Here is a 20,176-nt window from a genome sequence, read left to right as displayed (position 1 = left end):
CCCACTCAATTTTTGTTGAGTTTCCCTGGCTATAAACATCTGAGTGTAGACTGAGTTTCCCTATGTATCCATTCATTTAATATTTCTGTTTTTTTTTTAGTCTGGTTTTTACTCCTTAGGATAGACACACAAACACCTGTGATGGCCAAGTAAACCAGGGAATGTGTTGTTATCTCTCTTGAGTCCTAGATCCTAAATCTGTGCTCATAGCTGCTGCCTTGATAGTTTATCATAGGTCTTTGCTTTAGTACTTAAAGGAAATAAAGTTAGATAACCTTAAGTTTTTCAAACTTAATCATTAAAATGTATCCACACAGTTTGTGGTGCACATCTTTATCCCCGCATTCAGGACCCAGAGACACCAGGATCTCTGTGAGTTTGAGGTCATTCTGATCTACAAACTATGTGCTAGCACACACTTGTAAGCTACACAGAGAAACGCAGTCAGGAAAACAAAACAAAGCAAAAAATTTCCATTAAAATTTTGCAACCTAAAATGAACCAGACACAAAGATTTAAATTTTATTAAGTGAAAACATATAGCTATTACCACAGATTCAAAAACATGTACAGAAGATGTTTTACAAAGCCTACATAGGTTAAGTCAATAAATTTTCATATCCACAGTGCTCATCCCTCAGAAGCAATGGCTTCAGTCTGCTTTAAACACTGGGCCACGCTCAAAGTCTACACTTAATCTTGGTGTTTACAGAAGACCCAAAGCTGTGTGAGTAATATTCAAAATTACTTCATTTCCACAATGGGATGATGCTCTATATTATTATAGAGTATAGATTGTCTCTGAGTAAAGGATTCTCTTATCCTGAAAAACAAACAAAGTTATAGTTGTTTGTTAAACAGCAAACATGCACATATTGCTAGAGTAGAGACAGGTAGTATGGACCAATGATGACCAGGCTCGGCGGCGATCTAAGTCATGCATTGACGATGACTACATCACTTCCTGTCTGAGGTTCACAGCATCACACACCTCACACCTCCCTCTTAGCCAGGTGACAAAAGTTAGACATGTGGAGGACATGCTGGACATTAGAATCAGGCACTTTGATGCATGTCCTCAGTGGATCAATGTAACATGACATGAATATACATCTAAATGCAAATACATTTAGTGAGTCATTGATTACTTAGAAAAAAATATTGGACCATAAATGCATTGCAACATGCATAAAATCTGGAAATCAGTTAAGAAATAAGTGGCATAAAGATGTTTATAAATGTTATGCAAGTTCACATATGATATATACATATTGGATTAAGCCCCATGAGGGTCACCTCCTCATTTGCTTCTTTAAGACACCATCAACAATTTGAATCCTAAATAACAGGTAGTGAAAGGGAAAGTGTGGAAATGACTTGTGAAACATCAATCTTTTTATTATCTTCCCTGCTCTGTCCTCCCCGCATGGATGCTGAGTGACACACTGTTGCCTGGCTGGGAGATCGATGGTTGCCCTATCCCCATTTGTGAGGATCCAGAGAACTGATGTAAGTGGGGTTAAATTTCTTGTCCTGCTTTTGTTGACCTTGATAAGACACTCCTGTCTTGGTAAAGGCATGCATAGGCTCCTGTTAGGACAATTGTGACTGTAACCTTAATTTAACATGGCCATGTCACATTGCTATGGGCTCCAAGATGAAGAGAAGACACAGAGATTCTTGTGGCACATAATCTGTTGAAGTACCTAAATATGTCAGGATTTTGTAACCAATAGTTATGTAACTATCACAAGAGACACAGATAGTTAGGTAATAATAACACAGTGAGAGAAAGAGGAAGGCAAAGGTGGTGTTGGATCAACAATGACAACTGATGATGTATGATCTGGGATCATGACTACAGGTCTGGGAGTCTGAGTTTCACACCGGAACACATGTAGTGTGGGTTGTGACACAGATGACAGATGTTGTATAATGAATGTGTGTCATAATATTTATGTTGATGAGTTTTCATTGTACTGCATATATACATACATGTATGTAGATATATACATATACATAAATATGTTTACATATAATGAAAGTGTTCAGAATTCTCCATAATAATATGAAATGTTAATATTAACAGTATATATAATGCTCAGAAACCTTCTAGTCATAAATGTGCAGAGTTAGAATACCTAAGCTGAGGATGCTCTGGGTTGTTTAAAGCAGTGTCTAACATTCTTGGTAGGATTACAACTGGGTCTCCTGTGTATTTTCTCAAGAAGAATATATTATAGTTTTATATACTTAGATGACTAAAATAAAATAGATACAACACTAGGGCCATGGTACAGAAAAAGATTGTGTTTCAATCCTTTTTCTTTTCATCTCTGTGGATATTCCCAAGATGAAGTTACCCTTCGGTCTGTATCATGAGGTCCACGGCTAGCCTAGGGTCTTTGGAGCATGGTGGGCCATGTAAGTATTGTTCATGATCTTGTGTTACTTTGACTGCTACTCCTTATTGTTAAATAAGTTACAAATTTTTCAGTAATGACCCAGCTGATAGTGACAGATCAAAAATAACTTGATGCACTTAATGTCTTTAATATAAAATGATCTGATGACATACTGAATGATCCAGGAATTGCAGTGAAATGTACATAGGAATATAATCGATACTACAAATTTATGTGTCCATATCAGCCTACGACTATCTATCTATGTATCTTTCTCTCTGTCTTTCTGTCTATCCATCCATTCACTTATCCATCAACTCTTTCATCTCCCTCTATCTATATATTATCTAAATGATATCATCCTATATTGATATTGTCATTTTTCTGTAGAATCACAACTGTAGTGGCTGTGTCATAGATATAGTAAAAGCATATTGTTATCTCTGGTAATGAATGCAAAGTGGAGCTTAGTGCTGGCCTATTGTGAAACAGGTAGATGATTGATCTGCCCCCATATGACTCTTTAGGAAACACAAATAAATTTAGCCATTTATCATTTTCCTTGGTGTTTGCGTTCATGTATTTAGACATACTTTAACATACAGTTTTTATGCTTTCCTTGAAGTTTTGGGGATAAAGTATCCTATATGCAGGCAGAGGGCTCCATGTATATTTATGTTTGTCAGTTGGGGAGACTGATTTTGGATCTATTTTCTTCTACTTAGGTTCAATCAGTGTATTTAAATGTCCTCTGATGAATAGGGTGTGTTTAGCTAGACAGACACATGGACCAGTCTTGGTTCTGATTTTATTGTCTATTGTTCAGTTCTAGGGAAGTTATTATGTGACTCAATGTCCTTTCAGTGAGCTTGGTTACAACACTCCAGTACACGGTTAGGCCCAAACAATTTTTGTTGAGTTTCCCTGGCTATAAACATCTGAGTGTAGACTGAGTCTCCTTATCTATCCACTCTTTTAATATTTCTTGTTTTTTAAAACTGGTTTTTAGTCATCAGCATAGACACACAAACACCTGTGATGCTCAGGCAAACCAAGGAATGTGTTGTTATCTCTCTTGAGTTTTAGATCCCGAAATCTGTGCTCATAGCTGCTGTCTTCACAGTTCATCATGGGTCTTTGCCTTAGTACTTAAAATAAATAAAGTTTGATATCCTTAAGTGTTTCAATAATCATAAAAAGTATCCAGGAAGTTTGTGGTGCACATCTTTATCCCAGCATTCAGGACGCAGAGACACCAGGATCTCTGTGAGTTTGAGGTCAGTCTGATCAACAAACTATGTGCCAGCACACACTCTTAAGCTATACAGAGAAACCCTGTCATGAAATCAAAACAAAGCAAAAAATTATAAATAAAATTTTGCAACCAAAAATGGACCAGACACAAAGATTTAAATTTTATTAAGTGAAAACATATAGCTATTTCCACAGATTGACAAATATGTACAGAAGATGTTTTACAAAGGCTACATAAGTTAAGTCAATAAATTTTCATATCCACAGTGCTCATCCCTCAGAAGCAATGGCTTCAGTCTGCTTTAAACACTGGGCCACCCTCAAACTCTACACTTAATCTTGGTGTTTACAGAAGACCCAAAGCTGTGTGAGTAACATTCAAAATTGTCTTCTATTCCTCCATGGGATGATGCTCTATATTATTATAGAGTATAGTTTGTCCCTGAGTAAAGGATTCACTTATCCTAAAAAACAAAATAAAGTTATAGTTGTTTGTTAAACAGCAAACATGCACATATTGCTAGAGTAGAGACAGGTAGTATGGACCAATGATGACCAGGCTCGGCGGCGATCTAAGTCATGCATTGACGATGGCTACATCACTTCCTGTCTGAGGTTCACAGCATCACACACCTCACACCTCCCTCTTAGCCAGGTGACAAAAGTTAGACATGTGGAGGACATGCTGGACATTAGAATTAGGCACTTTAATGCATGTCCTCAGTACATTAATGAAACATGGTATAAATATACATATAAATGCAAATACATTTATTGAGTCATTGATCAGTTAGAAATTAAATATTGCATCACAAATGCATCGCAACATGCATAAAATCTGGAAGTCAGTTAAGAAAAAAATTGGCATAAAGATGTATATAAACATTATGCAAGTTCACATATGATATATAAATAATGGATTAAGCCCCAGAGAGGGTCAACACCTTACTTGCTTTTTTAAGACACCATCAACAATTGAATCCTAAGTAACAAGTAGTGAAAGGAAAATGTAGAAATGACTTGAGAAACATCAATCTTTTTCTTATCTTCCCTGCTCTGTCCTTCCTTCATGGATGCTGAGTGACACACTGTTGCCTGGCTGGGAGTCCATGGTTACCCTATCCCCATGTGTGAGGACCCAGTGAACTGATGTAAGTGGAGTCACAGTTCTTGTCCTGCTTTGGTTGACCTTGATAAGACACTGCTGTTTTGGTAAAGGCATGCATAGGTTCCTGTTAGGAAAACTGTGACTGTGAGCTCAATTTAACATGGCCATGACACAGTTCTGAGGGCTCTGATATTAAGAGAAGAGACAGAGAGTCATGGTGGCACAAACTGTTGAATTACCTCAATATCTCAATATAAGGATTTGGTGACCAATAGTTATGTAACTATCACAAGAGACACAGATAATTCTGTAATAATAACACTGAGAAAGAGAAAGAGGAAGGCAAAGGTGGTGTTGGATTAATGATGACCACTGATGATGTATGACCCGGCATCATGACTATGGGTCTGGGAGTCTGGGGTTCACAGTGGAACACATGTAGTGTGGTTTGTGACACAGACGTCAGGTGTTATATATTTAGTGTGTACCATAATATTTATGTGGAGGAGTTTTCATTGTACTATATATATATATATATATATATATATATATATATATATATATGTGTGTGTGTGTGTGTGTGTGTGTGTGTGTGTGTGTGAGTGTGTGTGTACATATACATATACAAAAACATCATACATACATGCATATGAATGAAAGAGTGTCCAGCATTCTCCATAATAATACGAAATGTTAATAGTAGCAGTATATATTTATTTCTCGGAAACTTTCTAGTAATTAATGTGCAGTGTTACAATACCTAAGCTGAGGATGCTCTGAATTGTTTAAAGCAGGTGTCCAAAGTTCTTGTTAGGATTACAACTGGGTCTCCTATGTATTTTCTCACGAAGAATTTATTATAGTTTTATATACTTTGATGACTATAAATATAGATACAACACTAGGGCCATGGTACAGAAGAAGATTGTATTTTAATCCTTTCTTCTTTTCATCTCTGTGGATATTCCCAAGCTGAAGTTACACTTACGTGTGTTTCATGAGGTCCACGGCTAGCCTAGCGTCTTGGGAGCATGGAGAGCCATGTAAGTATAGTTCATGTTCTTGTGTTACTTTGACTGCTACTTCGTATTCTTAATTGAATAACAATATTTTCAGTAATGACACAGCTGGTAGTGACAGATGAAAAATATCCTTGGCACACTTAATGTCTTTAAGATAACAAGTACCTGATGACACACTGAATGACCAAGGAATGCAGTGAAACATACATAGGAATATAATTGATACCTAAAATTTATATGTCCATATCAGCCTACGTCTATCTATCTATCTATCTATCTATCTATCTATCTATCTATCTATCTATCCATCTACCTACCTATCTATCCATTCACTTATCCATCAACTACCTTTCATCTATCTATTATGTAAATGATATCATCTGACATTAATATCGTCATTTATCTGTGGAATCACAACTGTAGTGGCCATGTCATAAATATAGAAAAAGCATATTGTTATCTCAGTTAAGGAATCCAAAGTGGAGCCTAGTGCTGGCCTATTGTGAAACAGGTAGATGGTTGAGGTGCCCCCATATGACTTTCTAGAAAGCACAAATAAATTTAGCCATTTATCATTTTCCTTGGTGTTTGCGTTCATGTATTTAGACATACTTTAACATACAATTTTTATGCTTTCCTTGAAGTTTTGGGGATAAAGTATCCTATACGCAGGCAGAGGGCTCCATGTATATTTATGTTTGACAGACTGTTGGGGAGACTTATTTAGGATCTATTTCCTCTACCTAGGTTCACTCAGTCCATTTTGATGTCCCCTGATAAATAGCTGGTGCATAGCTAGAAAGACACATGGCCCAGTCTTGGTACTCATTTTATTGCCTCATGTTCAGTTGTAGGGAAATTAATATGTGACTCAGTGGCTTTTCAGTGAGCTTGCTTACAACACTGCAGTACGCGGTTATGCCCGATCAATTTTTGTTGAGTTTCCCTGGCTATAAACATCTGAGTGTAGACTGAGTCTCCCTATCTATCCACTCATTTAATATTTCTGATTTTTTTAAACTGCTTTTTACTCCTTAATAGACACACAAACACCTGTGATGCTCAGGCAAACCAAGGAATGTGTTGTTATCTCTCGAGTTTTAGATCCCAAAATCTGTGCTCATAGCTGCTGTCTTCACAGTTCATCATGGGTCTTTGCCTTAGTACTTAAAATAAATAAAGTTTGATATCCTTAAGTGTTTCAATAATCATAAAAAGTATCCAGGAAGTTTGTGGTGCACATCTTTATCCCAGCATTCAGGACGCAGAGACACCAGCATCTCTGTGAGTTTGAGGTCAGTCTGATCAACAAACTATGTGCCAGGACACACTCCTAAGCTACACAGAGAAACCCTGTCATGAAAACAAAACAAAGCAAAACATTTTAATTAAAATTTTGCAACCTAAAATGGACCAGAGAGAAAGATTTAAATTTTATTAAGTGAAAACATAGAGCTATTACCACTGATTCCCAAACATGTACATAAAAATTTTTACAAAGGCTACATAAGTTAAGTCAATAAATTTTCATCATCCACAGTGCTCATCCCTCAGAAGCAATGGCTTCAGTCTGCTTTAAACACTGGGCCACCCTCAAACTCTACACTTACTCTTGGTGTTTACAGAAGACTCAAAGCTGTGTGAGTAATATTCAAAATTGTCTTCTATTCCTCCATGGGATGATACTCTATATTATTATAGAGTATAGATTGTCCCTGAGTAAAGGATTCACTTATCCTGAAAAACAAACAAAGTTATAGTTGTTTGTTAAACATCCAACATGCACATATTGCTAGAGTAGAGACAGGTAGTATGGACCAATGATGACCAGGCTCGGCGGCGATCTAAGTCATGCATTGACGATGACTACATCACTTCCTGTCTGAGGTTCACAGCATCACACACCTCACACCTCCCTCTTAGCCAGGTGACAAAAGTTAGACATGTGGAGGACATGCTGGACATTAGAATCAGGCACTTTCATGCATGTCCTCAGTGCATTAATGAAACATGGTATAAATATACATATAAATGCAAATACATTTATTGAGGCATTGATCAGTTAGAAATTAAATATTGCACCACAAATGCATCACAACATGCATAAAATATGGAAATCAGTTAAGAAATAATTGGCATAAAGATGTATAGAAACATTATGCAAGTTCACATATGATATATAAATAATGGATTAAGCCCCAGAGAGGGTCAACACCTTACTTGCTTTTTTAAGACACCATCAACAATTGAATCCTAAGTAACAAGTAGTGAAAGGAAAATGTAGAAATGACTTGAGAAACATCAATCATTTTCTTACCTTCCCTGCTCTGTCCTTCCTTCATGGATGCTGAGTGACACACTGTTGCCTAGCTGGGAGGTCCATGGTTGCCCTATCCCCATGTGTGAGGATCCAGAGAACTGATGTAAGTGGAGTCACAGTTCTTGTCTTGCTTTGGTTGCCTTGGTAAGACACTCCTGTCTTGATGAAAGCATGCATAGGCTCCTGTTAGGAAAACTGTTACTGTGAGCTCAATTAAACATGGCCATGAGACAGTGCTGAGGGCTCTGAAATTAAGAGAAGAGACAGAGAGTCATGGTGGCACAAACTGTTGAATTACCTCAATATCTCAGTATAAGGATTTGGTGACCAATAGTTATGTAACTATCACAAGAGACACAGATATTTAGGTAATAATAACACAGAGAAAGAGAAAGAGGAAGGCAAAGGTGGTGTTGGATCAATGATGACCACTGATGATGTCTGATCCGGGATCATGACTATGGGTCTGGGAGTCTGAGGCTCACAGGAGAACATATGTAGTGTGGGTTGTGACACAGATGTAGGTGTTATATATTGAGTGTGTGTCACAATATTTATGTGCAGGAGATCTCATTTTATTGTATATATATTACGTGTGTACATATACATATACATATAAGTATACATCATATATATACATATGAATGAAAGAGTGTCCAGCATTCTCCATAATAATACTAAATGTTAATAGTAACAGTATGTATTTATTTCTCAGAAACCTTCTAGTAATATATGTGCAGAGTTAGAATACCTAAGCTGAGGATGCTCTCTGTTGTTTAAAGCAGTGTCCAAAATTCTTGTTAGGATTACAACTGATTCTCCTGTGTATTTTCTCATGAAGAATATATTATAGGTTAAATACTTAGATGACTAAAATAAATAGATACAACACTAGGGCCATGGTACAGAAGAAGATTGTGTTTTAATCCTTTCTTCTTTTCATCTCTGTGGATATTCCAAAGCTGAAGTTACCCTTACGTGTGTATCATGAGGTCCTCGGCTAGCCTAGGGTCTTGGGAGCACGGGGCGCCATGTAAGTATAGTCCATGTTCTTGGTTACTTTTACTGCTACTCCTTATTGTTAAATGAATAACAATTTTTTTCAGTAATGACCCAGCTGGTAGTGACAGATGAAAAATATCCTTGGCACACTTAATGTCTCTAAGATAAAAATTACCTGATGACATACTGAATGATCTAGGAATTGCAGTGAAACATAAAAGGAATATAATTGATACCTTAATTTTATATGTCCATATCAGCCTATGTGTATCTATCTATCTATCCATTCACTTATCCATCAACTATCTTTCATCTATCTATTATGTAAATGAAATCATCTGACATTAATATCATCATTTTTCTGTGGAATCACAACTGTAGTGGCCATGCCATAAATATAGAAAAAGCATATTGATATCTCAGTTAAGGAATCCAAAGTAGAGCCTAGTGCTGGCCTATTGTGAAACACGTAGATGGTTGATCTGCTCCCATATGACTCACTAGGAAACAAAATTAATTTAGCCATTTATCATTTTCCTTGGTGTTTGTGTTCATGTATTTAGACATACCTTAACATACAGTTTTTACACTTTCCTTGAAGTTTTGTGGTTAAAGTATCCTATATGCAGGCAGAGGGCTCCATGTGTATTTATGTTTGACAAACAGTTGGGGAGATTGATTTAGGATCTATTTTCTTCTACTTAGGTTCACTCAGTGTATTTAGATGTCCCCAGATGAATAGGTGGTGTGTAGCTAGACAGACACATGGACCAGTCTTGGTTCTCATTTTGTTGCCTCATGTTCAGTTGTAGGGAAATTAATATGTGACTCAGTGGCTTCTCAGTGAGCTTGCTTACAACACTCCAGTACACGGTTAGGCCCAATCAATTATTGTTAAGTTTACCTGGCTATAAACATCTGAATGTAGACTGAGTCTTCCTATCTATCCACTCTTTTAATATTTCTTGTTTTTTTAAACTGTTTTTTACTCCTTATGATAGACACACATACACCTGTGATGCTCAGGCAAACCAAGGAATGTGTGGTTATCTCTCTTGAGTTTTAGATCCGGAAATCTGTGCTCATAGCTGCTGCCTTCACATTTCACCATGGGTCTTTGCTTTAGTGTTTAAAGGAAATACAGTTTGATATCCTTAAGTTTTTCAAACTTAATCATAAAAAGTATCCAGGATGTTTGTGGTGCACATCTTTATCCCAGCATTCTGGACACAGAGATACCAGGATCTCTGTGAGTTTGAGGTCAGTCTGATCTACAAACTATGTGCTAGCACACACTCGTAAGCTACACAGAGAAGCCCTGTCATGAAAACAAACAAAGCAAAACATTTTCATTAAAATTTTGCAACCTAAAATGGACCAGATGCAAAAGTTTAAATTTTATTAAGTGAAAACATAAGTGAATACTTATGGCTATTACCACAGATTCACAAATATCTACAGAAAAAGTTTTACAAAGGCTACATAAGTTAAGTCAATAAATTTTCATCATCCACAGTGCTCATCCCTCAGAAGCAATGGCTTCAGTCTGCTTTAAACACTGGGCCACCCTCAAACTCTACACTTACTCTTGGTGTTTACAGAAGACTCAAAGCTGTGTGAGTAATATTCAAAATTATCTTCTATTCCTCCATGGGATGATGCTCTATATTATTATAGAGTATAGATTGTCCCTGAGTAAAGGATTCTCTTATCCTGAAAAACAAACAAAGTTATAGTTGTTTGTTAAACATCCAACATGCACATATTGGTAGAGTAGAGACAGGTAGTATGGACCAATGATGACCAGGCTGGCGGCGATCTAAGTCATGCATTGACGATGACTACATCACTTCCTGTCTGAGGTTCACAGCATCACACACCTCACACCTCCCTCTTAGCCAGGTGACAAAAGTTAGACATGTGGAGGACATGCTGGACATTAGAATCAGGCACTTTCATGCATGTCCTCAGTGCATTAATGAAACATGGTATAAATATACATATAAATGCAAATATATTTATTGAGGCATTGATCAGTTAGAAATTAAATATTGCACCACAAATGCATCGCAACATGCATAAAATATGGAAGTCAGTTAAGAAATAATTGGCATAAAGATGTATATAAACATTATGCAAGTTCACATATGATATATAAATAATGGATTAAGCCCCAGAGAGGGTCAACACCTTACTTGCTTTTTAAGACACCATCAAAAATTGAATCCTAAGTAACAAGTAGTGAAAGGAAAATGTAGAAATGACTTGAGAAACATCAATCTTTTTCTTATCTTCCCTGCTCTGTCCTTCCTTCATGGATGCTGAGTGACACACTGTTGCCTAGCTGGGAGGTCCATGGTTACCCTATACCCATGTGTGAGGATCCAGAGAACTGATGTAAGTGGAGTCACAGTTCTTGTCTTGCTTTGGGTGGCTTTGGTAAGACACTCCTGTCTTGATGAAAGCATGCATAGGCTCCTGTTAGGAAAACTGTTACTGTGAGCTCAATTAAACATGGCCATGAGACAGTGCTGAGGGCTCTGAAATTAAGAGAAGAGACAGAGAGTCATGGTGGCACAAACTGTTGAATTACCTCAATATCTCAGTATAAGTATTTGGTGACCAATAGTTATGTAACTATCACAAGAGACACAGATAATTCTGTAATAATAACACTGAGAAAGAGAAAGAGGAAGGCAAAGGTAGTGTTGGATCAATGAAGACCACAGATGATGTATGAACCGGGTCATGTCTACAGGTCTGGGAGTCTGAGGCTCATAGGAGAACACATGTAGTGTGGGTTATGACACAGATGTCAGGTGTTATATATTGAGTGTTTGTCATAGTATTTTTGTGCATGAAATTTCATTGTACTGTATATATATTTGCATGTGTACATATACATACACATATACAAATATGTATATATATATACATATGAATGAAAGAGTGTCCAGCATTCTCCATAATAATACTAAATATTAATAGTAACAGTATATATTTATTTCTCAGAAACCTTCTAGTAATATATGTGCAGAGTTAGAATACCTAAGCTGAGGATGCTCTCTGTTGTTTAAAGCAGTGTCCAAAATTCTTGTTAGGATTACAACTGGTTCTCCTGTGTATTTTCTCAAGAAGAATATATTATAGTTTTATATATTAGATAACTAAAATAAATAGATACAAAACTAGGGCCATGGTACAGAAGAAGATTGTGTTTTAATCCTTTCTTCTTTTCATCTCTGTGGATATTCCAAAGCTGAAGTTACCCTTCCGTCTGTATCATGAGGTCCACGGCTAGCCTAGGGTCTTGGGAGCATGGGGGGTCATGTAAGTATAGTCCATGTTCTTGGTTACTTTTACTGCTATTCCTTATTGTTAAACGAATAACAATATTTTCAGTAATGACACAGCTGGTAGTGACAGATGAAACATATCCTTGGAACACTTAATGTCTCTAAGATAAAAAGTATCTGATGACATACTGAAACAAAGGAATTGTGTGAAACATAAAAGGAATATAACTGATATTAATTTTATATGTCCACATCAGCCTACGTGTAGCTATCTATCTATCCATTCACTTATCCATCAAATATCTTCATCTATCTATTATGTAAATGATATCATCTGACACTAATATCATCATTTTTCGGTGGAATCACAACTGTAGTGGCCGTGTCATAACTATAGAAAAAGCATATTGTTATCTCAGTTAAGGAATCCAAAGTAGAGCCTAGTGCTGGCCTATTGTGAAACAGGTAGATGTTGATCTGCTCCCATATGACTCACTAGGAAACACAAATAAATTTAGCCATTTATCATTTTCCTTGGTGTTTGTGTTCATGTATTTAGACATACCTTAACATACAGTTTTTACACTTTCCTTGAAGTTTTGTGGTTAAAGTATCCTATATGCAGGCAGAGGGCTCCATGTGTATTTATGTTTGACAAACAGTTGGGGAGACTGATTTAGGATCTATTTTCTTCTACTTAGGTTCACTCAGTGTATTTAGATGTCCCCTGATGAATAGGTGGTGTGTAGCTAGACAGACACATGGACCAGTCTTGGTTCTCATTTTGTTGCCTCATGTTCAGTTGTAGGGAAATTAATATGTGACTCAGTGGCTTTTCAGTGAGCTTGCTTACAACACTCCAGTACACGGTTAGGCCCAATCAATTATTGTTAAGTTTACCTGGCTATAAACATCTGAGTGTAGACTGAGTCTTCCTATCTATCCACTCTTTTAATATTTCTTGTTTTTTTTAAACTGTTTTTTACTCCTTATGATAGACACACATACACCTGTGATGCTCAGGCAAACCAAGGAATGTGTGGTTATCTCTCTTGAGTTTTAGATCCGGAAATCTGTGCTCATAGCTGCTGCCTTCACATTTCACCATGGGTCTTTGCTTTAGTGTTTAAAGGAAATACAGTTTGATATCCTTAAGTTTTTCAAACTTAATCATAAAAAGTATCCAGGATGTTTGTGGTGCACATCTTTATCCCAGCATTCTGGACACAGAGATACCAGGATCTCTGTGAGTTTGAGGTCAGTCTGATCTACAAACTATGTGCTAGCACACACTCGTTAGCTACACAGAGAAGCCCTGTCATGAAAACAAAACAAAGCAAAACATTTTCATTAAAATTTTGCAACCTAAAATGGACCAGACGCAAAGATTTAAATTTTATTAAGTGAATACTTATAGCTGTTACCACAGATTCGCAAACATATACATAAAATTTTTTACAAAGGCTACATAAGTTAAGTCAATAAATTTTCATCATCCACAGTGTTCATCCCTCAGAAGCAATGGCTTCAGTCTGCTTTAAACACTGGGTCAAGCTCAAACTCTACACTTACTCTTGGTGTTTACAGAAGACCCAAAGCTGTGTGAGTAATATTCTGAATTGTTGTATTCTTTTCCTCCATGGGATGATGCTCTATATTATTATAGAGTATAGATTGTCCCTGAGTAAAGGATTCATTTATCCTGAAAAACAAACAAAGTTATAGTTGTTTGTTAAACATCCAACATGCACATATTGCTAGAGTAGAGACAGGTAGTATGGACCAATGATGACTAGGCTGGCGGCGATCTAAGTCATGCATTGACGATGGCTACATCACTTCCTGTCTGAGGTTCACAGCATCACACACCTCACACCTCCCTCTTAGCCAGGTGACAAAAGTTAGACATGTGGAGGACATGCTGGACATTAGAATCAGGCACTTTCATGCATGTCCTCAGTGGATCAATGAAACATGACATAAATATACATATAATTAAAAAATACATTTAGTGAGGCTTTGATCACTTACAAATTAAATATTGCATCAAAAAAGTCATTGCTACTTGCATAAATTCTGTAAGACAGTTAAGAAATAATTGGCATATAGATGTGTATAAATGTCATCCAATTTCACAAATAATATATAAATACTGAATTAGGCCCCAGAGAGGGTCGACTCCTTACTTGTTTCTTTAAGACACCATCAACAATTTGAATCCTAAATAATATTTAGTGTACGGGAAAGTATAGAAATGATTTGAAAACATCAATCTTCTTATTATCTTCCCTGCTCTGTCCTCCCTGCTTGGATGCTGAGTGACACACTGTTGCCTGGCTGGGAGTCCATGGTTGCTTTATCCCCATGTGTGAGGATCCACAAAACTGATGTAAGTGGAGTCAGAGCTCTTTGGGTGGGCTTGATAAAACTCTGCTGTCTTGGTAAAGGCATGCATAGGTTCCTGCTAGGACATCTGTGACTGTGAGCTCAATTAAACATGTCCATGTCACAGTGCTGAGGGCTCTGAAATTAAGAGAAGACACAGATAGTGAGGGTGGCACAAACGATTGAGTTACCTCAATATCTCAATATCAGGATTTTGTGAGCAATAGTTATGTAACTATCACAGGAGACACAGATAGTTAGGTAAAAATAACACAGTGAGAGAAAGCGAAAGGCAAAGCTGATGTTGGATCAATGATGACCACTGATGATATATGATCCGGGGATCATGACTACAGGTCTGGGAGTCTGAGGTTCACAGGAGAACATATGTAGTGTGCGTTGTGACACAGATGTCAGATGTAGTATAATGAGTGTGTGTCATAAAATTTATGTTGATGAATTTTCATTGTACTATATATATGTACATATATACATGTACATATGAATGTATGTCCTCCATTGTCCATAGTAATACTAAATGTCAATATTAACAGTACATATATAATGCTCAGAAACCTTCTAGTAATAAATGTGCATAGTTAGAATACCTAAGCTGAGGATGCTCTGTTTTGTTTAAAGCAGTGTCTAACGTTCTTGGTGGGATTACAACTGGGTCTCCGGTGTATTTTCTCACGAAGAATATATTATAGTTTTTTATACTTAGATGAGTAAAATAAAATAGATGCAACACCAGGGTCATGGTACAGAAGAAGATTGTGTTTTAATCCTTTCTTCTTTTCATCTCTGTGGATATTCCCAAGATGAAGTTACCCTTTCGTCTGTATCATGAGGTCCACGGCTAGCCCAGGGTCTTGGGTGCCCGGGGGGCCATGTAAGTATAGTTAATGTTCTTGTGTTACTTTGACTGCCACTCTTTATTGTTAAATAAATTACAAATTTTTCAGTAATGACCCAACTGGTAGTGACAGATGAAAAATAATCTTGATACACTTAATGTCTTTAAGATTAAAATGATCTGATGACATACTGATTGATCAAAGAACATACACAGGAATGTAATTGATGCCTTAACACTATGTGTCCATATCAGCCTATGTCTGTCTATCTATCTATCTATCTATCTATCTATCTATCTATCTATCTATCTATCTATCTATCTTTTCAATTATCCATCAACTATCTTTCATCTCCCTATAGTGATATATATATATTGTCTAAATGATATCATCAGACATTAATATCTTCATTTTTCTGTGGAATCACAACTGTAGTGGCCATGTCCTAAATATAGAAAAAGCATATTGTTATCTCAGTTAAAGAATCCAAAGTGGAGCCTAGTGCTGGCCTATTGTGAAACAGGTAGATGGTTGATCTGCTCCCATATGACTCTCTAGGAAACACAAACAAATTTAGCCATTTATCATTTTCCTTGGTGTTTGCGTTCATGTATTTAGACATACCTTAACATACAGTTTTTATGCTTTCCTTGAAGTTTTGAGGATAAAGTATCCTAATTGCAGGCAGAAGGCTCCATGTATATTTATGTTTGACAGACAGGGGGGAGACTGATTTAGGATCTATTTTCTTCTACCTAGGTTCATTCAGTGTATATGGATATCCCCTGATGTATAGGTGGTGTGTAGCATGACAGACACATGGAGCAGTCTTGGTTCTCATTTTATTGTCTGATGTTCAGTTCTATGGACGTTAATATGTGACTCAGTGGCATTTCAGTGAGTTTGCCTACAACACTCCAGTACACGGTTAGGCACAATCAATTTTTGTTGAGTTTCCCTGGCTATAAACATCTGCATGTAGACTTAGTTTTCCTATATCCACGCTTTTAAAATTTCTGTTTTTTAAACTGGTTTTTACTCCTTAGGATAGACACACAAACACCTGTGATGCTCAGGCAAACAAAGGAATGTGTTGTTATCTCTCTTGAGTCCTAGATCCTAAATCTGTGCTCATAGCTGCTGCCTTCATAGTCCATCATGGTTCTTTGCATTAGTATTTAAAGTAAATAAAGTTTGACAACCTTAAGTTTTTCAAACTTAATCATAAAGAGTATCCAGGGATTTTGTGGTGCACATCTTTATCCCAGCATTCAGGACACAGAGTCACCAGGATCTCTGTGAGTTTGAGGTCAGTCTGATCAACAAACTGTGTGCTAGCACACACTTCTAAGCTACACAGAGAAACACAGTCAGGAAAACAAAACAAAGCAAAAAATTTTCATTAAAATTTTGCAACCTAAAAAGAACCAGACACAAAGATTTAAATTTTATTAAGTGAAAACATATAGCTGTTACCACAGATTCTCAAACATGTACAGAAAACGTTTTACAAAGGCTACATAAGTTAAGACAATAAATTTTCATATCCACAGTGCTCATCCCTCAGAAGCAATGGCTTCAGTCTGCTTTAAACACTGGGCCACCCTCAAACTCTACACTTACTCTTGGTGTTTACAGAAGACCCAAAGCTGTGTGAGTAATATTCAAAATTGTTATCTTCTTTTCCTCCATGGGATGATGCTCTATATTATTATAGAGTATAGATTGTCCCAGAGTAAAGGATTCACTTATCCTGAAAAACAAACAAAGTTATAGTTGTTTGTTAAACATCCAACATTCACATATTGCTAGAGTAGAGACAGGTAGTATGGACCAATGATGACCAGGCTGGCGGCGATCTAAGTCATGCATTGACGATGACTACATCACTTCCTGTCTGAGGTTCACAGCATCACACATCTCACACCTCCCTCTAAGCCAGGTGACAAAAGTTAGACATGTGGAGGACATGCTGGACATTAGAATCAGGCACTTTCATGCATGTCCTCAGTGGATCAATGTAACATGACATGAATATACATTTTAATGCAAAAACACTTATTGAGGCATTGATCACTTAGAAATTAAATATTGCACCACAAATGCATTGCAACATGCATAAAATATGGAAGTCATTTAAGAAATAAGTGGCATAAAGATGTTTATAAATGTCATGCAAGTACACATATGATATATAATTAATAAATAAAGCCCTAGTGAGGGTCACCTCCTTCCTTCTTTAAGACACCATCAACAATTTGAATCCTAAATAACAGGCAGTGAAAGGGAAAGTATAGAAATGATTTGAAAACATCAATCTTTTTATTATCTTCCCTGCTCTGTCCTCCCCGCATGGATGCTGAGTGACACACTGTTGCCTGGCTGGGAGGTCCATGGTTGCCCTATACCCATGTGTGAGCATCCAGAGAACTGATGTAAGTGGAGTCAAAGTTCTTGTCCTGCTTTGGTTGACCTTGATAAGACACTCCTGTCTTGGCAAAGGCATGCATAGGCTCCTGTTAGGACAATTGTGACTGTGAGCTCAATTAAACATGGCCATGTCACAGTGCTGAGTTCCCTGAAATGAAGAGAAGACCCAGAGAATCATGGTGGCACAAAATCTGTTGAATTACCTCAATGTCTCAGGATTTTGTGACCAATAGTTATGTAACTAGAACAAGAGACACAGATAGTTAGGTAATAATAACACAGCGAGAGAAAGAGGAAGGCAAAGGTGGTGTTGGATCAATGATGACCACTGATGATGTATGATCCGCGATCATGAATACAGGTCTGGGAGTCTGAGGTTCACACCGGAACACATGTAGTGTGGATTGTGATACAGATGTCAGGTGTTCTATATTGAGTGTTTGTCATAATATTTATGTTGATGAGTTTTCATTGTACTTTTTATATATATATATATGTAGATATATACATATACATAAATATATTTACATATGAATGAAAGTGTCCAGCATTCTCCATAATAATACTAAATGTTAATATCAACAGTATATACAATGCTCAGAAACCTTCTAGTCATAAATGTGCAGAGTTAGAATATCTAAGCTGAGGATGCTCTGGGTTGTTTAAAGCAGTGTCTAACATTCTTGGTAGGATTACAACTGGCTCTCCTGTGTATTTTCTCAAGTAGAATATATTATAGTTTTATATACTTAGATGACCAAAATAAATAGATACAACACTAGGGCCATGGTACAGAAAAAGATTGTGTTTTAATCCTTTTTCTTTTCATCTCTGTGGATATTCCCAAGATGAAGTTACCCTTCCGTCTGTATCATGAGGTCCACGGCTAGCCTAGGGTCTTGGGAGCACAGGGGGCCATGTAAGTATAGTTCATGTTCTTGTGTTACTTTGACTGCTACTGCATATTGTTAAATAAGTTACAAATTTTTCAGTAATGACCCAGCTGGTAGTGACAGATGAAAAATAACTTGATGCACTTAATGTCTTTAATATAAAATGATCTGATGACATACTGAATGATCAAGGAATTGCAGTGAAATGTACATAAGAATATAGTTGATACCTTAACTTTATATGTCCATGTCAGCCTAGTCTGTCTGTCTGTCTGCCTATGCATCCATTCATTTATCCATCAACTATCTTCATCTCTGTATATCTATCTATATATTGTCTAAATGATATCATCAGACATTAATATCTTCATTCTTCTGTGGAATCACGACTGTAGAGGCCGTGTCATAAATATAGAAAAAACACATTACTATCTCAGTTAAGGAATCCAAAGTGGAGCCTCGTGTTGGCCTATTGTGAAACAGGTAGATGGCTGAGCTGTTCCCATATGACTCTCTAGGAAACACAAATAAATTTAGCCATTTATCATTTTCCTTGGTGTTTGCGTTCATATATTTAGACATACCTTAAAATACAGTTTTTACGCTTTCCTTGAAGTTTTGGGGATAAAGTATCCTATATGTAGGCAGAGGGCTACATGTATACTTATGTTTGACAGACAGTTGGGGAGACTGATTTAGGATCTATTTTCTTCTACCTAGGTTCATTCAGTGTATTTCGATGCCCCTTGATCAATAGGCATTTTGTAGCTAGACAGACACATGGACCAGTCCTGGTTCTCATTTTATTGTCTGATATTCAGTTGTAGGGAAGTTAATATGTGATTCAGTGGCTTTTCAGTGAGCTTGGTTACAACAGTCCAGTACACAGTTAGGCACAATATATTTTTGTTGAGTTTCCCTGGCTATAAACATCTGAGTGTAGACTGAGTCTCCCTATCTATCCACTCTTTTAATATTTCTGGTTTTTTAAAACTGCTTTTTACTCCTTAGGATAGACACACAAACACCTGTGATGCTCAGGCAAACCAAGGAATGTGTGGTTATCTCTCTTGAGTCCTAGATCCTGAAATCTGTGCTCATAGCTGCTGCCTTCAAAGTTCATCTTGGGTCTTTGCTTTAGTATTTAAAGGAAATAAAGTTTGATATCCTTAAGTTTTTCAAACTTAATCATTAAAAAGTATCC

At 36.8% G+C, this 20,176-nt stretch overlaps 5 non-coding genes and 3 pseudogenes across 5 annotated transcripts; all 8 read left to right on the top strand.

Moving 5' to 3' along the window:
- Nucleotides 1-1,814: 1,814 nt before the first annotated feature.
- On the top strand, nt 1,815-1,885 carry LOC113832159. The gene has a single exon (XR_003485428.1). It is a non-coding gene; the product is annotated as a small nucleolar RNA SNORD113/SNORD114 family (small nucleolar RNA).
- Nucleotides 1,886-5,122: 3,237 nt separating this feature from the next.
- On the top strand, nt 5,123-5,193 carry LOC113835739. Its single transcript, XR_003485426.1, has one exon. It is a non-coding gene; the product is annotated as a small nucleolar RNA SNORD113/SNORD114 family (small nucleolar RNA).
- A 3,330-nt stretch (nt 5,194-8,523) lies between these two features.
- LOC113831344 lies at nt 8,524-8,594 on the top strand. Its single transcript, XR_003485429.1, has one exon. It is a non-coding gene; the product is annotated as a small nucleolar RNA SNORD113/SNORD114 family (small nucleolar RNA).
- A 2,306-nt stretch (nt 8,595-10,900) lies between these two features.
- LOC113835761 lies at nt 10,901-10,979 on the top strand (annotated as a pseudogene).
- Nucleotides 10,980-14,185: 3,206 nt separating this feature from the next.
- LOC113831358 lies at nt 14,186-14,264 on the top strand (annotated as a pseudogene).
- Nucleotides 14,265-15,097: 833 nt separating this feature from the next.
- On the top strand, nt 15,098-15,169 carry LOC113831318. Its single transcript, XR_003485462.1, has one exon. It is a non-coding gene; the product is annotated as a small nucleolar RNA SNORD113/SNORD114 family (small nucleolar RNA).
- Nucleotides 15,170-17,478: 2,309 nt separating this feature from the next.
- Nucleotides 17,479-17,557, top strand: LOC113831362 (annotated as a pseudogene).
- Nucleotides 17,558-18,390: 833 nt separating this feature from the next.
- LOC113831325 lies at nt 18,391-18,461 on the top strand. Its single transcript, XR_003485484.1, has one exon. It is a non-coding gene; the product is annotated as a small nucleolar RNA SNORD113/SNORD114 family (small nucleolar RNA).
- The last annotated feature ends 1,715 nt before the right edge of the window (nt 18,462-20,176 follow it).

The sequence above is a fragment of the Cricetulus griseus genome, chromosome 5 (genome assembly GCF_003668045.3).
Source record: "Cricetulus griseus strain 17A/GY chromosome 5, alternate assembly CriGri-PICRH-1.0, whole genome shotgun sequence".
In the NCBI taxonomy this organism is placed as follows: Eukaryota; Metazoa; Chordata; class Mammalia; order Rodentia; family Cricetidae; genus Cricetulus; species Cricetulus griseus.
This window is presented reverse-complemented; position numbering and strand designations above follow the sequence as displayed.